The 17,844-nt window shown below is 45.7% G+C and overlaps 1 long non-coding RNA gene across 1 annotated transcript; it reads right to left on the reverse strand.

Annotated features, from left to right (window-relative positions):
- Positions 1-1,267: 1,267 nt before the first annotated feature.
- On the reverse strand, positions 1,268-5,260 carry LOC131486149 (uncharacterized). The gene is made up of 2 exons (XR_009249199.1): positions 4,832-5,260; positions 1,268-1,550 (listed from the first exon to the last, which is right to left on the reverse strand). It is a non-coding gene; the product is annotated as an uncharacterized LOC131486149 (long non-coding RNA).
- Between the last annotated feature and the right edge of the window lie 12,584 nt (positions 5,261-17,844).

A 17,844-nucleotide genomic window follows, 5' to 3' on the forward strand; every position in this document is an offset into this window, starting at 1 on the left:
AGCTTATGTTTGATCATTTGGTTAACGGTGTGGGGAGAAGACATTTGCCACTCACAAGATCGTGACTCACTGCAAGATCGTGACCTGAACCGAGACTAAGGGTTGGACGCTTAACCGACTGAGCCACCCACGCCCCCCAAATTTAAAGCTATTTTATCTCCTTTACGAATATTCCTGTCATTCTCGGGTTACCCTTGCCAGTTAGTATTAATAGCTTTCTCTTTAAAGTCTGTTTTTTATGTTAAAATAGCCACATAAACTGTATTTGATAGTGTTTGCTTTATAAGTTTATTTGCCTATCTTTTAGTTTCAATCTTTCCACATTCTTCTTTTTCGGTAATGTTTTTGTAAATGGAATATTGCTGGATAGGTATATCAATTCTGGCAATCTTTTTTTTTTAATGTTTACTTATTTTGGGGGAGAGTGTGGGAGTGTGGGAGGGGCAGAGAGAGAGAGAGAGAGAGAGAGAGAGCATCCCAAGCAGGCTCCATGCTGTCAGTGCAGAGCCCGAGGCGGGGCTCGAACTCACAAACTGGGATCATGACCTGAGCCAAAGTCGGATGCTCAACTCTGCGCTCTAGCCCATGAACCGTGAGATCATGACCCGATACGAAACCGAGAGTCGGACGCTTAACCCCCGGAGCTGCTCAGGCGCCCCGCTTGTTTTCTTTTTAATGTAGCATTTTATCTGCTGACACCTAATCGTTTGTTCTGCTTTAACCTGTCACTCGAGTTGTGCTTCTGTTTGTCCCCCTGGTTCTAGGATTTCTAAATTTCCCTTCTGTTTTGTCAACTCCTAGAGAATTCCTAATCTCATTTTTTCCCTTCCTTAGTTTAGATGCCTATGTTATGTTTCTCTTCTTCTGGTGAGTAATCCAGAAATTATAACACATTTACTTAACTGATGAAAATAGAAGGTTACTCAGTCTTTTCCACCCTCCCTTCCTTCCGAGAACTAGGGAACGTTCGGACGGCACAGGGTCATTGGTGTCAGTCACCCTTGCCCTGTCCCCTGTACTTCCTCCCCTCCCTCACCATCCACCCCTGCCCCCCAGGACCCACTCTGAGAACCTGGGTCCAAGAAGCCACTGCCAGCGAAGGGAAATGAAGTGAAATGGAAGATCCCATTTCACTGCCCGTGGCTTCTCCGATCGAAGTTGAGAAGCTGTCAACTGCTTTCTCACCCTTTTGAAGGTAATCGTTTTCTTTTGGCTATCTGAAGATTTTCTCTTTGTGCGTGCTCGTCTGTAATGTTACAAACATCGGTCTAGCAGGAGATATATTTTCATTGGCGTGCTATTTGATGTACGTTTCCCTCTTGCACACACGTGCGGCTCGTGTCTTTCGTCACGCCTTTTCAAGTGCTGCCACCGTCCATTCTTTCCTTGTCTTTTTCTCGGATGCTGAGGACGTGTGTTAACTTTCCATTCTCCGAGTCGTTCACTGGTATCTCTCTCATCGGCTTAAGAAATTCCTCCTGTGCAACAATCCGGACCATTTCTTTTGACCTTTCAGCTTATTTATATTCTCCTCAGGTATTTCTTCCTGGCTGTTAAAAGACATTCATCGATTTCTTTATTTTGGTCATTGCTATTTTCATTTCAAGAAGGTTTATTTGGTTCTTTTATCACACTTTCTATAGTTTCTGAACACCTGGAGGTATTTTCAATCTTGCATTTCTTTGAAACCAGGAAACATAATTGTTCTTTTAAATTTTTTTTAACGTTTATTTATTTTTCAAGAGACAGAGACAGAGCATGAGCGGGGGAGGGGCAGAGAGGGAGACACAGGATCGGAAGCAGGCTCCAGGCTCCGAGCTGTCAGCCCAGAGCCCGACGCGGGGCTCGAACTCACTGACTGTGAGATCATGACCTGAGCCGAAGTCGGACGCGCAACCGACTGAGCCACCCAGCCGCCCCCATCATTGTTTTTAAATGTGTGTATATTGATACTTACAGTATCTGAAGTTTTCTCATGGTACGGTTCTGCATGTGTACTCATTCTTAGCTATTTTATAACTTATGGTCTTAAGAATTATTTATTTATTTACGTTGAGAGAAAGAGAGCAAGAGAGCAGGGGAGGGGCAGAGAGAGAGGGAGAGAGAGAGAGAGAGAGAATCTTCAGCAGGCTCCATGCCGTCAGCACAGAACCCAGGGCGGGCCCCAAACCCATGAACGGTGAGATCATGACCTGAGCTGAAGCGAAGTCAGACACTGAACCGACTGAGCCACCCAGGCGCCCCTGGCATGTGGTCTTTGAAAACTGTGAGTGTTCGTTGAGGCGAGGATAAGTGTGTTTCTCCAGAGAAGATTCGCATTAATCTCTGCCAAAGTCTTTGACGGTGACATTTCAGAACCTCAAATCCAACGAGGTCTCAGCCTGAAACTCTCTCTGCAGAAACCCTCTGCCAACCCACACCTTAGTGGCCGGGTTTTGTCTTGTTTCTTCTCCTTTTCTTTCTGCCCTGGTCCTCTTGATGCCAAAGCACCTTTCCTGGGATCCCCTGGGGTGATAAGAATTGCTGTGGGTTTTCATTTGCCTCAAGGGTCTCCCTTATGGCCCCCCCACCCCCACCCCGCCCCGTCGTGGAGCAGGGTCTGTCAGTAAGGCCCCTGCCCTGGGCAGGCCCTGAGCCTTGACTTGCGCAGTCCCTGCTCTAACATGGTGTCAGAGCGAATGCCACACAGCCACCACCATCTGCAAATGATCCCCGGGTACAAGCACGTGTTCCTGTGCTGGGCTTTCCCTTGGATCGTCTCTTACCGTCTTTCCGACTGTTTCGTATTTTGCGGGCCTTTCAGAAGTACTCTGTCCAAGGGCACCTGGGTGGCTCAGTTAGTTAAGTGTCTGACTCCTGGTTGCAGTTCAGGTCTCGCTCTCGTGGTCTCGTGAGTTCAAGCCCCGCTTTGGACCCCACGCTGACAGCGTGCAGCCTGCTTGGGATCCTCTCACCCTCTCTCTCTGTCCCTCCCCCACTTGTGCTCTCTCTCGGTCTCTGTCTCTCTCAAAATAAATAAATAAACTTTAAAAGACAGTCTTTTGTCCGGCATGGTTACTTTTTTTTTTTTTTTTTTTAAAGTTTTTATTTATTTTTGAGACAGAGAGAGAGACAGAGCATGAGCAGGGGAGGGGCAGAGAGAGAGGGAGACACAGAATTGGAAGCAGGCTCCAGGCTCTGAGCTGTCAACACAGAGTCCGACCCGGGGCTCGAACTCACAGACTGTGAGATCATGACCTGAGCTGAAGTCGGATGCTTAACCGACTGAGCCACCCAGGCGCCCCATGGCATGGTTACTTCTTTTTTTTAAATTTTTTTTTTTTTCAACGTTTTTTTATTTATTTTTGGGACAGAGAGAGACAGAGCATGAACGGGGGAGGGGCAGAGAGAGAGGGAGACACAGAATCGGAAACAGGCTCCAGGCTCCGAGCCATCAGCCCAGAGCCTGACGCGGGGCTCGAACTCACGGACTGCGAGATCGTGACCTGGCTGAAGTCGGACGCTTAACCGACTGCGCCACCCAGGCGCCCCTGGCATGGTTACTTCTTACGAGAAGGAATGACCGAGCTCATCAGAGCCGGAAACGGAGTCTCCCCTTCTGCCTTGCAGAAAAGGAAAACCTTGCCCACACGCGCATTTATCAGATACTCTCTCCACGTGAAAACTACAGAAGGGACGTCAGAACGTGGGACACGACCTTCAGAAATAGTCATTAACGACCGCCTGTTGTAAAAGCCATTGTACCAGATGGAACGCGCAACTCCGATCTGTTCTGCCACCAGGAATGCCTGGAACGCCGCCTGGCGCTTCTGAGCGTGTCCCTCCCGTGGAACTGACCGCACACTGAATCACTGTGGGGTGCCAGCTCTTCTTTGTTGTCTAGCATTTTCGAAGTCTCAGGGCCTTCCAGCCATTATCTAGCTGTATATTCCTCAGAACCCCTAGGCTGTTTATTATGTGTGTTACTGAAATAAAAGTGGGATTTGCTCATATCTATCTATCTATCTATCTATCATCTATCTATCTATCTATTTTTACACGTTCAACATGTGTGTTGGTTTAAACTCTATAAAAGACATGATGGGGCTCCTGGGTGGCTCAGACTTCAGCTCAGGCCATGATGTCACGGTCCGTGAGTTCAAGCCCTGCATGGGACTCTGTGCTGACAGCTCGGAGCCCGGAGCCTGCTTCGGATTCTGTGTCTCCTTCTCTCTCTGCCCCTCCCCCACTCCTGCTCTCGCTCTCTCTCTCTCTCTTTCAAAAATAAATAAAAAATTAAAAAATTAAAATAAAACAAACTCTATGAGACATGATATATTCAATTTTTCTTTCTGGGACTTAGGGAGACATCACTTCCTAATCGGACTGTGTCCCCCAGGGTGACGTTCACACGGAGGGTGGGCCTCTCTTGCTCTGTGGGTGGGAGATCTACAGATTTGTTCTTGGGAGCCTGACCCTATCACAGGCTCCCTTCACCTCATAACCGTGGCTTCAAGATGCACAAATATAGGCAGCGAGGCGCACAGCCAGGAGTTCTGCCCTAGTATTGGGGGTACATTGTAGTCGAAGCCATAAATGTTCGGCACCTTACGGACACATAGTAAATATCAAATTATAATGATGATAATAAAGTAACATTTTCCTACTGAATTAAACTTTCTAGCTTAGTCACAATTTTGATACCCAATGAAAACTCTGTCTAAGGGTGGAGTCCGCCTTCCTGCCCTCGTAATCGCACTAAATTGAATAGAATTGGATTTTTGTGCGAACTGAGGCTACTAGGGGCTTCGTGTCTCAATTAAATCATATTCCATCCAAAGGAGATACATACGTGAGCCTGTTTCCTTACGATGCATCCTTTGGGTTAAGAGCCACAGCGGGTTCGTGTCAACTCGAGATCTTCCCGGGGCGCTGTTTCCTCGAGATTGGAGACTTGTAGCTCTGGGACAGAACTCGTCACTTCCTTTTCTAACGTTTTGTGTGGCGGAAATCCTGTTTTCTCCTGACTTTGTTCCTCCACCCCTTCTCTTGGTTGACACAGTCCTCATCCATCAAGACACTGTTCACATAAGTTAACCTCAGTAGCACGTGTGGGGGGGCGGGGTTTCAAGAGGGTGGGGCCCATCGTCTCCAGGACTCCGAGATGTGTGAATGCCTTCGATGGGCCTAACCATCACACCTTAAACTATGGTCTTCCGATTTTGAAATGTATTGAAACATACTAAAAACTACAAATGGATTTTCGGGGGGGGAAATAATCATCTATGAAATGACTGTAGAAGGAGAAACGTGGAACACGGAAAAGGCCCTTTGTGATATCACTGCACTCTGACACTCCCACACAGTGACGTTTGAATCGCCTTTCTAAAGGTCACATAAGGAGAAGACTCCAAAAACACACAGGTGCTTGGGACTTTGAAACCGAAAACTTCTGGCAAACACAAGCCTGTCTGCGGGTGTGGCCTGAAAGCAGATATAAAAATACGTTGCTGGGAGATAATTCTCCATAGACCTGGTGTTTCTGCATATCTCCTAAGTATTGAGAGCTTTGTTCAAGAACGTTCTCACAACAGGCAGCCTTGGGAAGGTGAAAATAGTGTCTCTCTAGAGACATCGCTGCGGGCAGATATTCCAGGGCAACGAAGCCAGACACATCGGCTGCTCTCCCCAGAGAAGCCTTGGCGGTAAAGGACACGTGTCTCTCTGGAGGCAGGAGGGGCCAGGGCGGAGGCAGCGCCCCCAAGGTCAGGGTCTCCTCATCACAACTTTCTCGGCTACGACACGGCATACCCACCTGAACTGCTTCTGCTTCTCCCTGGGGGCCCTGGGAGGGGGCAGGAGGAACCACTGTGGACACGAAGCTCATGCGGTCCACGTGGCCGCCGAGGCCCTTTGTTTCCTGATCAGCCACGTGTGCGGAGGTGAGACTCGCAACGTAGTGGCCGCCTGCTCGGAGGGGCTGCCTGACCCCCGGGCATGTCCCCAGTTCATCTTAAAAGAAAGAGGTCATAAATATTTGAACAGAAATTCCCGCAACTTTCTCATTTAGCTGTGGACTAAAATGTTCAGGTGCTTATAAAAGTCAGAAAACACCTTATTTTGCAATAAGACACATGGTAATAGGTGCCTACTGCCTGTTTTCATCTCTAACGCCCATAGAAAATGTAATTATCCCCAGCACTTCCTTGAAACCAGACTCCAAAGTGCATTTTGAGAACCTGCTGTGTTTTGACAGGTCCCAGACCATCTCACCGTCTGAATAAAAGGAGAGGCGTCGGGTGGGAGGCCCGAAAGTGTTCTGGACGGAGCGGTGTGGACACGGGCAACCCGCTGCCGGATTGATCGATACCGTCGCCACGGGCGTGGCCGGGTCACCTTGGTCAGGTCGCTACACCCGAGAGCGTCACATTCAACTGTCATTGCAGTTTACCAACCTTCGGCCTCAAGACGTCCACCCTCCTTGTGACCTCCTCCACCATTTCTAGGCATGAGCATTCGGGGGTCCTAAGATGGACCCGGGCAGCAGGATTCTGGGGGGTTGGTGGGTCTCCCTTTATTAGACGTTAATTGGGACTCTAATCACTACCCAACTGACGCTTCATTCATTTGGCTGCAGTCAAAGGTGTAAAAACAAATCAGGGAAGGGAATTATAGTCTTGAGCAGTGAGCTGTCTGAAAACAGTTGTGTGTAACGTAACAGCCATCACATGATGGAACTTGAATGTGCTGCTTCCAAGGAAAGCCATGTTTAGGCAAACTGTCACTAGTTACCTTTTCTCCTGAAAGTCAACAAGTAGATAGCTGGTGTTTTTAAAGTGCTCTGTGCTGTGATACAATGGGGTCCATTTTTTCTTGTCGTGTGGAACTCAACAGCTGTATTTTATATTTTAATTTATTTTTTTACACTTTTTAAAAAAATGTTTATTTATGTTTGAGACACAGAGAGACAGAGCCCAAGCAGGGAAGGGACAGAGAGAGAGGGAGACACAGAATCCGAAGCAGGCTCCAGACTCTGACCTGTCAGCACAGAGCCGGACGTGGGGCTCGAACTCACGAACCACGAGATCGTGACCTGAGTTGAAGTCGAAAGCTTAACCAACAGACCCCCAGGTGCTCCATATTTTATTTTATTTTTAATGTTTTATTTATTTATTTTGAGAGAGAGAGAGAGAGAGAGAGAGAGAGAGAATCCCAAGCAGGCTCTGCACTGTCAGCACAGAGCCTGAATGAAGTAGGGCTTGATCCCATGACCATGAGATCATGACCTGAGTTGAAACCAAGAGTCGGATGCTTAACGACTAAGCCACCCAAGTGCCCCAAGAACAGCAGTATTTGAATAACTCAGTTTCCAATTTTCAGAGACACAAGTTCCAATTTGCACGTTTCTAAATTTATTCCTGGCTTCACGAATGCTGGCCAATTTGTGAACATTTCACAATAATTGTGGTTGATTTCCCCGCTTCCCTCTGAAGACTTCACATTTGCCTGTACAATGAAGGGGACTGGAAATGATTTTCTGCTAAAGAAAAATGCTGTCAACGGAGTTTGCCATAAGCAATAGTTTTTTTCTTCTTTAAAGGTGTTCTGAAACAGGTAATTGGATTGAAATTTTATTTTCTTTTTAAAAAGCAAAATATATTGATCTGTAAAAGGTTGTGTTTTACTTAAAACATGTTCTTTAAAATCAGCACAATTCATGCTGTCTTACTATAAAAGGTAATTGAGCTCTTGGGAATTGCAAACCCAGAGACACAGTCTATTAGGGGACATTTGGAAATTGTATACTTTTCCTGGAAATGACAATATTTCTGAAAACATGCAGGGGTACTGGGCCATCAGAAGTTCTAGAACTGCCCGCAGCTGTCCTTTCTGCGTTCTTCCTGGTAGCAATCTCCTTGATTAGGAAGGTTGGTAGAAATGTCTGGGGAGAGAGTGGAGGGGGCAGACATGTGAAGGCAGAAAGAATCCAGCTTCCTGCCTTCAGCTGAGCTCCTTGTAGCTCAGAAGCCATCACGGTTAAAAGGCTGGTGTTATAGGCCTCCTCACCTCCACTCCTGACTTCTGCATGGTAATTTCTGAATTAAGATTTAACAAGGTGGGGTGCCTGGGGGGCTCAGTTGAGTAAGCGTCCGACTTGGGCCCGGGTCATGATCTCACGGTTCGTGGGATTGAGCCCTGTGTCAGGCTCTGTGCTCAGAGCCTAGAGCCTGCTTCGGATTCTGCGTGTGTGTCTTTCTCTCTGCCCTTCCCCCCTCACGCTCTATCTCTGTCTCTCAAAATAAATGTTTTTTTTTTTTTAAAAAAAGATTTAACAAGGCACTCCCAGGTTGTTCTTTGTGTGTGTAGACTGGGTTGGATTAAATGACTATTTAATGAATTTTAAAGCTAGGAGTTCAGAACAAACGAATACGAATAAAGTAAGTCCTCTTCCACAAAAAGAAGACAAAAAAACTTGACTCACATCTAATGTATTGAATTAAAACAATTTTTTTTTAATGTTTACTTATTTTTGAGAGAGAGAGAGGCAGAGGATGAGTGGAGGAGGGGCAGAGAGAGAGGGAGACCCAGAATCCGAAGCAGGCTCCAGGCTCCGAGCTGTCAGCACAGAGCCCGACGTGGGGCTCGAACCCATGAACCACGAGGTCATGACCTGAGCTTGAAGTCGGATGCTCAACCGACTGAGCCACCCAGGTGCCCCTCTAATGTATTGAACTTAAAGCTTGTAGGATTCGTTTTTAAAAACCAGGGTCGAGAGAGGGAATTCAGTTAAGTTGGTACATAACATGTGGAAGCTGGAAGTTGGAGCATGTGTCTCAAGACTGGAGAGCCCAGGTCGTTCCCCCAAAACACGGGTCCAGCATGCTTCCCTCGTGCTCGAATTCCTGCCCGGTGTGCGAGCCCGTGGGCCTCGGAGCCATTGCTGATGTGACATCCGCTCTGCCAGCCGAGGGGCTGCTGGGCCCTGGCCTTGTGCTCATTCTGACGGTATTCTTAGTGTTTTCGGTCAGGTCTGCTCCAGGGGTGACCTGTGGCTGCTCAGCCAGACCGGCCTCAGGCGGGCAGAAGTCTCAAATTGCCTAATGGGCGAGAAATTACCCATCAGTAGAGTATGATGGAGAAAGGACCCAAGAGTTTGGTTCATTTGTGTTTAGATCGTGTCTCTATTACATTTCCCAGTTGTGAGACCTTAGGCAAATTACCTACTGTAGCTGAGGCCCCATTGCGGCGATCGCAGGGCAATGTGCTCTAACACCCCCACCCTGATCCTGGCCACATCACACCAACTATTTGGGACTCCTGGGATTTTAAGGGATGCGACGTTTTCTCTCTGACAGTTGGAAGCTGTTGGGAGTCTGGCCCGTTGGCTGTCGCTGTCTCTGGGTTGCAGGCCTGACTTCTACAGAGCACTCGTTAGTTTCAACAGTGTTGACCAAGCACCACCTGTGTGGAGGGTACTGAGCACCGCTCTCAGTTCCAGGAGACGGGAGCAGGGTTACAAAAGAGTCAGGATCCTTGCTTCTGTTCTAGAGGGAGAGAGTCAACAAACAGAAGTAGCAGCCAGAGCCCCGCGGTTGCGACGTCAGGACTTTGTCCCGTCTTCGGACAGCAGGCTGGGTCTGCACCCTGGGGATTTCTCTTCCTGGGGGCTTACGGCAGCACGTGGCATGAAGAGAGGCCTCAAAGTCGTACCGTCCCCCTTTCAAAGACCTGTAGGAGAGCTTACCCTCTCGTTGCAAAACCCAGGACAGTGAGCCTGTCATGAACACTTCATACATTCTTACGCCATGGGTTCTGCGAATGTCTTTCTTGGTTCCGCACTTCACTTTGTTTCGGTGGTCGGGAGGCTCAGAGCTGCCTCTGCGTGGCCCATTTTGCCCTATTACGAAGCGCCATGGGTCACTGGTTTCCCTGAACCTACCAGGGCAGCTTCGCCACCTTTTCTACTCCGAGTTCCCTAGCACTTTGCTCTCCTCGTTCATGTTCTTTATGTTACACGTATTACGACGTACCGTGAATCTCTCTTTTCCCGTCAACAGGGGCTATTGTGTCAGCTAGATATCGAGTGCGCGTGGGAACATCAGCGAATCCAAAAGCGATGGTTTCAAGAGGCTAATGCAATTGATTACATTAATCTGATTTCATCCATCATCATCTGATGATTGCGAAGGGGACGCTGGAGGTTGGTCCAGGGGCCCGCGAACGCCGGGGTTGAGTTTCCTGCACTTTTCCCGGTCTCTCCTCCTTGGGCATCTATGGTTACAGCCACAGGGAGCATTGAACCTGCTTCCAGACACGAAGGAGGAGAACAGACAGGACAGAAAGAATCACCGGTTGAGTCACGAGCCTGAGTGTTTTTAACGGGATTTGTCAGAGGCCCCAGCCAATGACTCACTCCCAGGGGACTGGCAAGAACTGTTACAGGACCATTTCTAGAGGACTTTCTGTCGGTAGGTTTGTTTTACGGCGGACACATGGCCACCCAAATAAAATCAGTCTTCCGTTAGTTAAGAAGGAGGAAAGAAGGGATATGGAGAAGGGAAACCGCCGTGCCTGACATGGGTATGAATAAATAAACCAGCCCGGCTTTCCTCGTGCCATCTCAATGCTTCGTAATAAAAAATTTAGCATTTACATAGCACTTGAAACCTTTTCAAGTGATTTCATATCTGTTTCCATAGTTTTATATTAGTTTGCTACATTTTTCTACTAAATCACTGGGAATATCTGTCACTTCCTATAAGAACCGGCATTTTCATTCCAATGATTGATGATGTGGTTTTATGTATTTCTCCTTGTTATTCATATAATTTCTTTAACCCAATTTCCTTCTGATAGTTTTTGCATTGCTAGGCTAGATATTAATTTGACAAAATTTGCTAAAGCCTCTTACAAACGCCACAGATCCCATTAGGAAGTCATTATTCAAGATACAAAACAGAATGCATCGTATAGAGCTTCTAACAGAGTCGCTAAGCCGGAGGTGATGGCTGGGGGTTTTTGCTCTAAATGGGGGGTGGGCCGCGATTACCTTGGCTGCCCACCACTTCGGGCAAGGGCCGGCACAATTTATCGCCAGGTAGAGAAGTATCTGTCACGGAAAACGGGCACCAAGTGAAAAAGGCAGGAGGGCACCGTTTTCCTCGATTTCTTTGGAACGAAGCCCTCGAGGCGGTGTTTCTATTTCTTTCTCCGTGTCCTCTTGTCTCCCGCACTTCTAACAGAACCGTCAGCAGGTCACGACTGCGGGAGAAATGGGAACACGGATCAGGCAGTTCCACTGCGTGTCCGTAGCTCTCACCCTCCCTGGGCGCCCGGTATCGGCCGCGCCTCCCGGCGCGCTGTCCCCGTACTGTCCCCATGGCTCGTCTGTGCAGGGGCTGTGTGTCCCCAGTCCGTGTGCCATATGTGACCTTCTTCAGAGGAGACGGCCACGGCAGACGCATCACCAGTGCCTGCCACTCCCACGACCTAAGTCCACGCTTCTGTCAACCTTAGACTCTCTTTCCAAGTCTGAAATACAACTGGTTACTGTAGTTCTGTTGCATTTTTATGGCCTGTCTCTTTTACGTAAAATCACTGGAGTTTTGATCCCCTACTTTCCTTGCAGCTCCACTTTGCATGCTTTTTCCTCCCTCGGAAATGCTGCCTCGAAGATAATTCTTGTTTCCGTAAGTTTTGTATATTTATTAAAACCCTTAATGAAGTGTATTTTGTGGGTGGTTTCACTTTTAGTACTGTATTTCACACACTAGGATATCGACTTCACTTTTACGGCAAAATTCACATTAAGAAAAGAGGGCCAGGAGTAGGTGGACCCTGTAGGGCAAGTGGGTGGGCCGTGGATCCAACCGACTGCTTAACGGGGCAACTGGCCTGGCTCTAGTCGGTCCCCAGAACTGGGTCAACACAGCATTTAAAAAACAAAACACAGGGGCGCCTGGGTGGCTCAGCTGGTTAAGCCTCCGACTTCAGCTCGGGTCATGATCTCACGGTTCATGAGTTCGAGCCCCGAGCCGGGCTCTGTGCTGACAGCTCAGAGCCTGGAGCCTGCTTCAGATTCTGTGTCTCCCTACCTCTCTTTGCACCGCTCTCCCGCTCCCCCGGGCCCCCCCCCCCCACCATGCTCTGTCTCTCCCCAAAATAAAGAAATATTAAAAATATTTAAAACACAAGACCAAAACAAACCCATACCGCACCACGTGACTTTTCTCTCCTTCCAGATTAGAAACAACACACGTGGAACTGCAGGGTTGGTCTATTTCCAACGACTGGTCTCGTTCCTTCCCTTGGGAACGAGGCCGCAGCTGGGAGTCTTGCCCGCCTTTGCTGCACCAGCCTGGGAGACACAGAAACGAAGAACTCTTCCCAGTGCAATGGAACCAGCAGTCCTAGAGCAAAGCTGCAGATCTTGTCTATTCTACGACCTTAGACTTAGTGCACGTGACTTGGCTTTTCTTCCTCCCCACCCCCACCCCCAGTCTCAAGCAGACACAAGGGGCACTTGCCAGACGATCTCTGGTTTCCTGGGTCTCTGCCCCTCAGGCTAACCAGAGTCCGCCCGGATCGGAGTGAACCTGGCAGGGGATTAAGAAGCGGGTGCCGGCCAACAACCCTGGCCAAGCTGAGGACCCTGGCTGTCCAAACCTTCGCCCAGGCAGGAAGTCCCCACCTTCTCCTTTGTACCCCACATTACCCTGTTCATTTTTTCACAACACTCCGGTAATTTATCATATCTACCTGATTATGTTTGTCTGGGTTTATTGTGTTGCAACGATTTTGGGGTCAGGAACTGTATTTTATTCTCCACGTCACTTGGGCACGGTACTGGGCCAACAATAATAGTCATTAATTGAACTAATCGGCGGTATTTACTTGTTAATATGATATTTGTTATTTGTGGTTATTTGTTAATATCATACTCTAGTGAGAACCAGAGATTGTAAAATGAATGCGATTCCACATAACAGAGGCCCCTTTCCTTTGTTTCGTGTTATTAGATGATGAACTTTGCTTGGTAAGATACACATTTTTTCCCTGAAGTCTTCCTTTTCTCCTGAAATTACATTTGAGAGGAGGGTAGAACTGGAAATGCAAATTTTTTCTAATAACATGCTTCCTAACTTACGGGATTCGTGTGATCTCAGTAAGTAATGCCCCTCTTTTCCTCTATGGTGTGGGATGAGTTAAAAGACAGTCAAAAGAGTCAGTTAGTTAGAATTCAGCTGTCACCTTCACGCCTGGGGGTCTGCAATGGAGGCGGTCTATTCGAGGCACAGTCATCCTGGGCTTGCAGCCACATGAGGCCAGCGTCAGAGTGCCGTCTACACAGGCGACGGCAGGAGCCGGACAGAACCCTGGTGGCCTGCAGACATGCTGGGGGGCTGCTCTCAGAGGGGGTGCCGTCGATTCACCTACTGTCAGGTGATCTTCTGACTCTTCACGCTCAACTCCTTCCTCTGCGCCAAACACAGTCATGTCCCCCATCAGACGTGTTAAGTTGACATCCGACATTTTTCACTGAAATTTTAAATAGCTACAAAACATGCAACTTCGGGCATATTGGAACTGGTGACATCGTCATAATAAAATCGATACCGAACTTTTTAACATCCATCCAGGAGCTTCTAACCGCAGCGACTTTATGTTCACCATTATCTATTTAAAAATACGTGAGCCATTATGAGTCTCGGGGTACAGTGAAGCATCAGGCGTGTATGTTAGCACACACGTGAGTGTTCTTATATGTACCTTTGCAGGTGTGTGTATATGTGTCCGAGCGAATTCTGCTTTGACATGGGGACGTTTTTATATACTTTCATTTTTCCCTTGACTTAACACTTCAGTTCCACAGAATTTCATCCTAAGCTATGTTTCTGTTTGAAATGATCAATTACTACATAATATACATGTTTGTCCGTATAGAAATTCAGTGATTTCCTGTGACCATAGGACTTTAAGTAGCAATACTTGTCTTCGAACCCATGTATTTATTGATTTATTATTAATACGCAATTCATCAAAATATAAATACATTAGAAGTTTGATGAACCTATGACAAAATATAAAGTGTTACTGGAAAACAGTCTTTTCATGAAACAGATGGAACTCTTTGCCAGTTAGTTTTATACATCTACTTTCTGTTGTCCTTAGCCAAGGTTCATATAAAGTCTATTCAATATTTTTGTCAATTTTCACAGATGCAAGACCTTGGATTCATTGCTCTCAACTCATGAATAAGAAGACAGAGTTGGGAGGAGTCCAGGATGGTGATGTTGCTTTTTTCTCGGAACTTTCAAAGATTCCAACATATTGTATTATCATCAGAATGTATTGTTAATGATGCAAATCAGCTGACAGATGCATTACAATTTGGATTTATCGAAAACAAAGACTGAAATCTGGCCGTGACTTAGTGAAAAGACGTATCGCTCATTCATAAAAGTTCTTCCCTTTTTCAAAATCTGAAAGGCGTAGTTACGAAAAAGATTTTTTCCCCCAAGGTTAATCAAACAACTGTTGTTGTATGATGGTTAAAGGCACCTCATTTAATCCAAAAGTGTCTGCAGGGCTTGCAAACATCTAAATATTGGCCTGGCGGGCTGTTGTCCTGAGAGTGTCAATTCCTGCATCACTCTTATAATCCAAGCCCTTGGGTCACCACCTCCTCTATGCCGACCGTGAGCTTGGCACGTGACTTGTCTTGGCCAACAGGACCAGAGCAAATGGGACACGAGAGAGACTTGAAATGTCCGTCGCGTGGGGACGTGCTCACCCTGGTACTCAAGGAACCCCCCTGCCAGGTGATCGGAGGCTAGTCTCCCCCGTTGGGTGCCCGTGACCCGGCGGCCGGCAAAGCCATCACCGGGCCCGAGAGCGCGCCTCTCAGAGCCCCGCCGGCACGGCCAGCCGGATGCGGATGCATCGACCAGGGCAGACCAGATAGACCCGTCCCGGCTCGGGTCGGCAGAGCCATCTGGCTGCCAGTTGACTGGGGAGCAGCTGTAAATGGGTGTTGACATGACCCTGGCATCTGGGCTGGTTTGTCACACACAACAGCCTGTAACCGATAAAAACTATGCGTGATAAAAGTGTTAATTTCAACACATTTTGCCACTGCTTCTTAACTTGTCCTCACGGGCTGTTCGTATTGGCTACTTCCATTAGCTGCCCGCCTTCCTTTTAGTCAAGCCTGTCCCCGTTTCCCTCTCAATCAGCAAAGCAAGTGTCACGTTCTGTGAATCAAAGTCCGATCTCGTTTTTCAATTTAGGAAAATGTCTTCAGTACGCATCACCAACTACAGCTTGTTAGATAAATTACAAAATGAGCCGGTATTTAAATTTTCTACCTGTAACATGATTGATTTATGTTTTAAAGAAGGCCCTTCAAACAAGAGTACGTGCAGCTATTCTTTGCTTACTTTGTAATTGTGAAATATACCCCGTAGCTGTAATTTTAACTGTTAATGAAAGGAAAGAATGAGATAAATGCACGGTATTCTTTGATAAAGGTGCATGTGCGGGTACGAAGTAACGGTGTTCAGATTTTGGATATTGTTAAATGGCCTTAAATTCTGAAAATTCATAACTAAGTCTACGGATTTCATGAGGCAACATGATGAAACTTTTCTCGCACCTTTAATGTAAAAGAGAGATGAAAGATAGTAAAACCTTAATTGGTCCGCCACCTAGCATGTGATTTTATCTTTTAATACGAGGTAGAAAATTACACATTTTATGGATGAAATAAGATGCAGACTGACTGAATTAGAATGCGTGTTTGATGATACGATTTGCTAAAATAGATTCTAACTCCTTGTTTTGAAGAAACATACTTATTCTGAAAGAAATCACCTAAAATTTTTATCCATGGATTTTTTTTTTCTGTGTAATTGGAAGAGGAAAATCAAAGAGAAATGAAAACCCAGAATAGTATTTCCAGTCATTGGAAAGAATGACTATTACTAATCAATATTGAATGGATGTTTGAGGATGTGTATTGAGAGTAGATGGAAAAAATTCCTTACATTAAAGTATAGGGAAAAAAAAGCCACTTGAATATAGGATTTGTATAACACTTCCCAATAAAATACTCTCGGGAGTTTGAGTAAGAAATTTGAGCTTGTTTCCACGAACATAATATTTCATATCCTATTTTATGTTTGAGGTGGGTACATCCAATTTCCTAAGAGTTCCAATCATCTCTTCTTATTTTTGGTAGTCACATCAATGTGAAGATTTGCTCACATAGGTAGTAAAAAAACAAACAAATCAAAAAACCCAAAAACAAACAAACAGAAAACACAACTCTAAGAAATGTTTGCAACAATTCAAATTTTACAGTTTTTAACTGACAAATGAAATGTTGAATTTTCTTACATATTCATTCTGCAAACTACTAAAATACTTTTATACTGCTAACACGCACTGCATATCATCTTTTTTTTTCAATATATGAAATTTATTGTCAAAATGGTTTCCATACAACAGCCAGTGCTCGTCCCAGAAGGTGCCCTCCTCATTACCCATCACCCACCCACCCCTCCCTCCCACCCCCCATCAACCCTCAGTTTGTTCTCAGTTTTTAAGAGACTCTTATGCTTTGGCTCTCTCCCACTTTAACCTTTTTTTTTTTTTTTCCTTCCCCTCCCCCATGGGTTCCTGTTAAGTTTCTCAGGATCCACCTAAGAGTGACACCATATGGTATCTGTCTTTCTCTGTATGGCTTATTTCACTTAGCATCACACTCTCCCGTTCCATCCACATTGCTACAAAGGGCCAGATTTCGTTTTTTCTCATTGCCATGTAGTACTCCATTGTGTATACAAACCACAATTTCTTTATCCATTCATCAGTTGATGGACAATATGTGTTTTCTAATAGACATTAAAGACAAATCAATTAGAATCTTCCCTAGATTCTCTAGAAAGAGAGACATATACTAACAACAAAACTATAATTTAAGATGATATCTTCTTTAGAAAACATGAATAGACACTTCTCTAAAGAAGATATCATCTTAAATTATAGTTTTGTTTTTAGTATATGTCTCTCTAGAGAATCTAGGGAAGATTCTAATTGATTTGTCTTTAATGTCTATTAGAAAATACATATCCAGTAGCTAATCATTGCATATAGGTTAAATTGTTATAAAACCATAAGCCAGCAAATTTGAGTATTTAAAATTTTTTTTAACATTTATTTATTTTTGAGAGACAGAGAGAGGCAGAGCATGAGCAGGGGAGGGGCAGAGAGAGAGCAAGACACAGAATCCGAAGCAGGCTCCAGGCTCTGAACCATTAGCACAGAGCCCAAGGCAGGGCTCGAACTCACGAACTGTGAGACCATGACCTGAGCTGAAGTCAGACGCTTAACCGACTGAGCCACCCAGGCACCCCTAGACAGTGTGGTTCTAAAAAGAAGTAAATTCCCATCACTCACGTCCAGGGCAAAATGTCGGTATCAATAGCATCACTGCTTTGTATCTTTTTCTCAGATGTGTTTTTATTTATCCTCCCCAAACCAGGGCTTTGTGTAGAAATGGCTTTAATTTTTTTTGATTAAGCAAAGGTCACTTATTTTTTTATTTCCAACAACTCTTCAGGCATTCTTGTATACTGATGACAAAGGAAGTGATGGGAAAAATCCATAGCCTGAAGACAAAGTAATTTTATTTGAATTTGTTTAAATTAGAAAACAGATTAAAAATTAACTAGTCGATCTTCTATGTTTAAATTATAACTTGATTTCTTATCTGCACATTTTCCATATTTATCAACAAGATCATCAGAAAGGGCTTTTATATGGGTTCCAAAGTCAGTAAGGATTTTTTTATTGTTTTATTTC

Source organism: Neofelis nebulosa, chromosome 9 (assembly GCF_028018385.1).
Source record: "Neofelis nebulosa isolate mNeoNeb1 chromosome 9, mNeoNeb1.pri, whole genome shotgun sequence".
Classification (NCBI taxonomy): domain Eukaryota; kingdom Metazoa; phylum Chordata; class Mammalia; order Carnivora; family Felidae; genus Neofelis; species Neofelis nebulosa.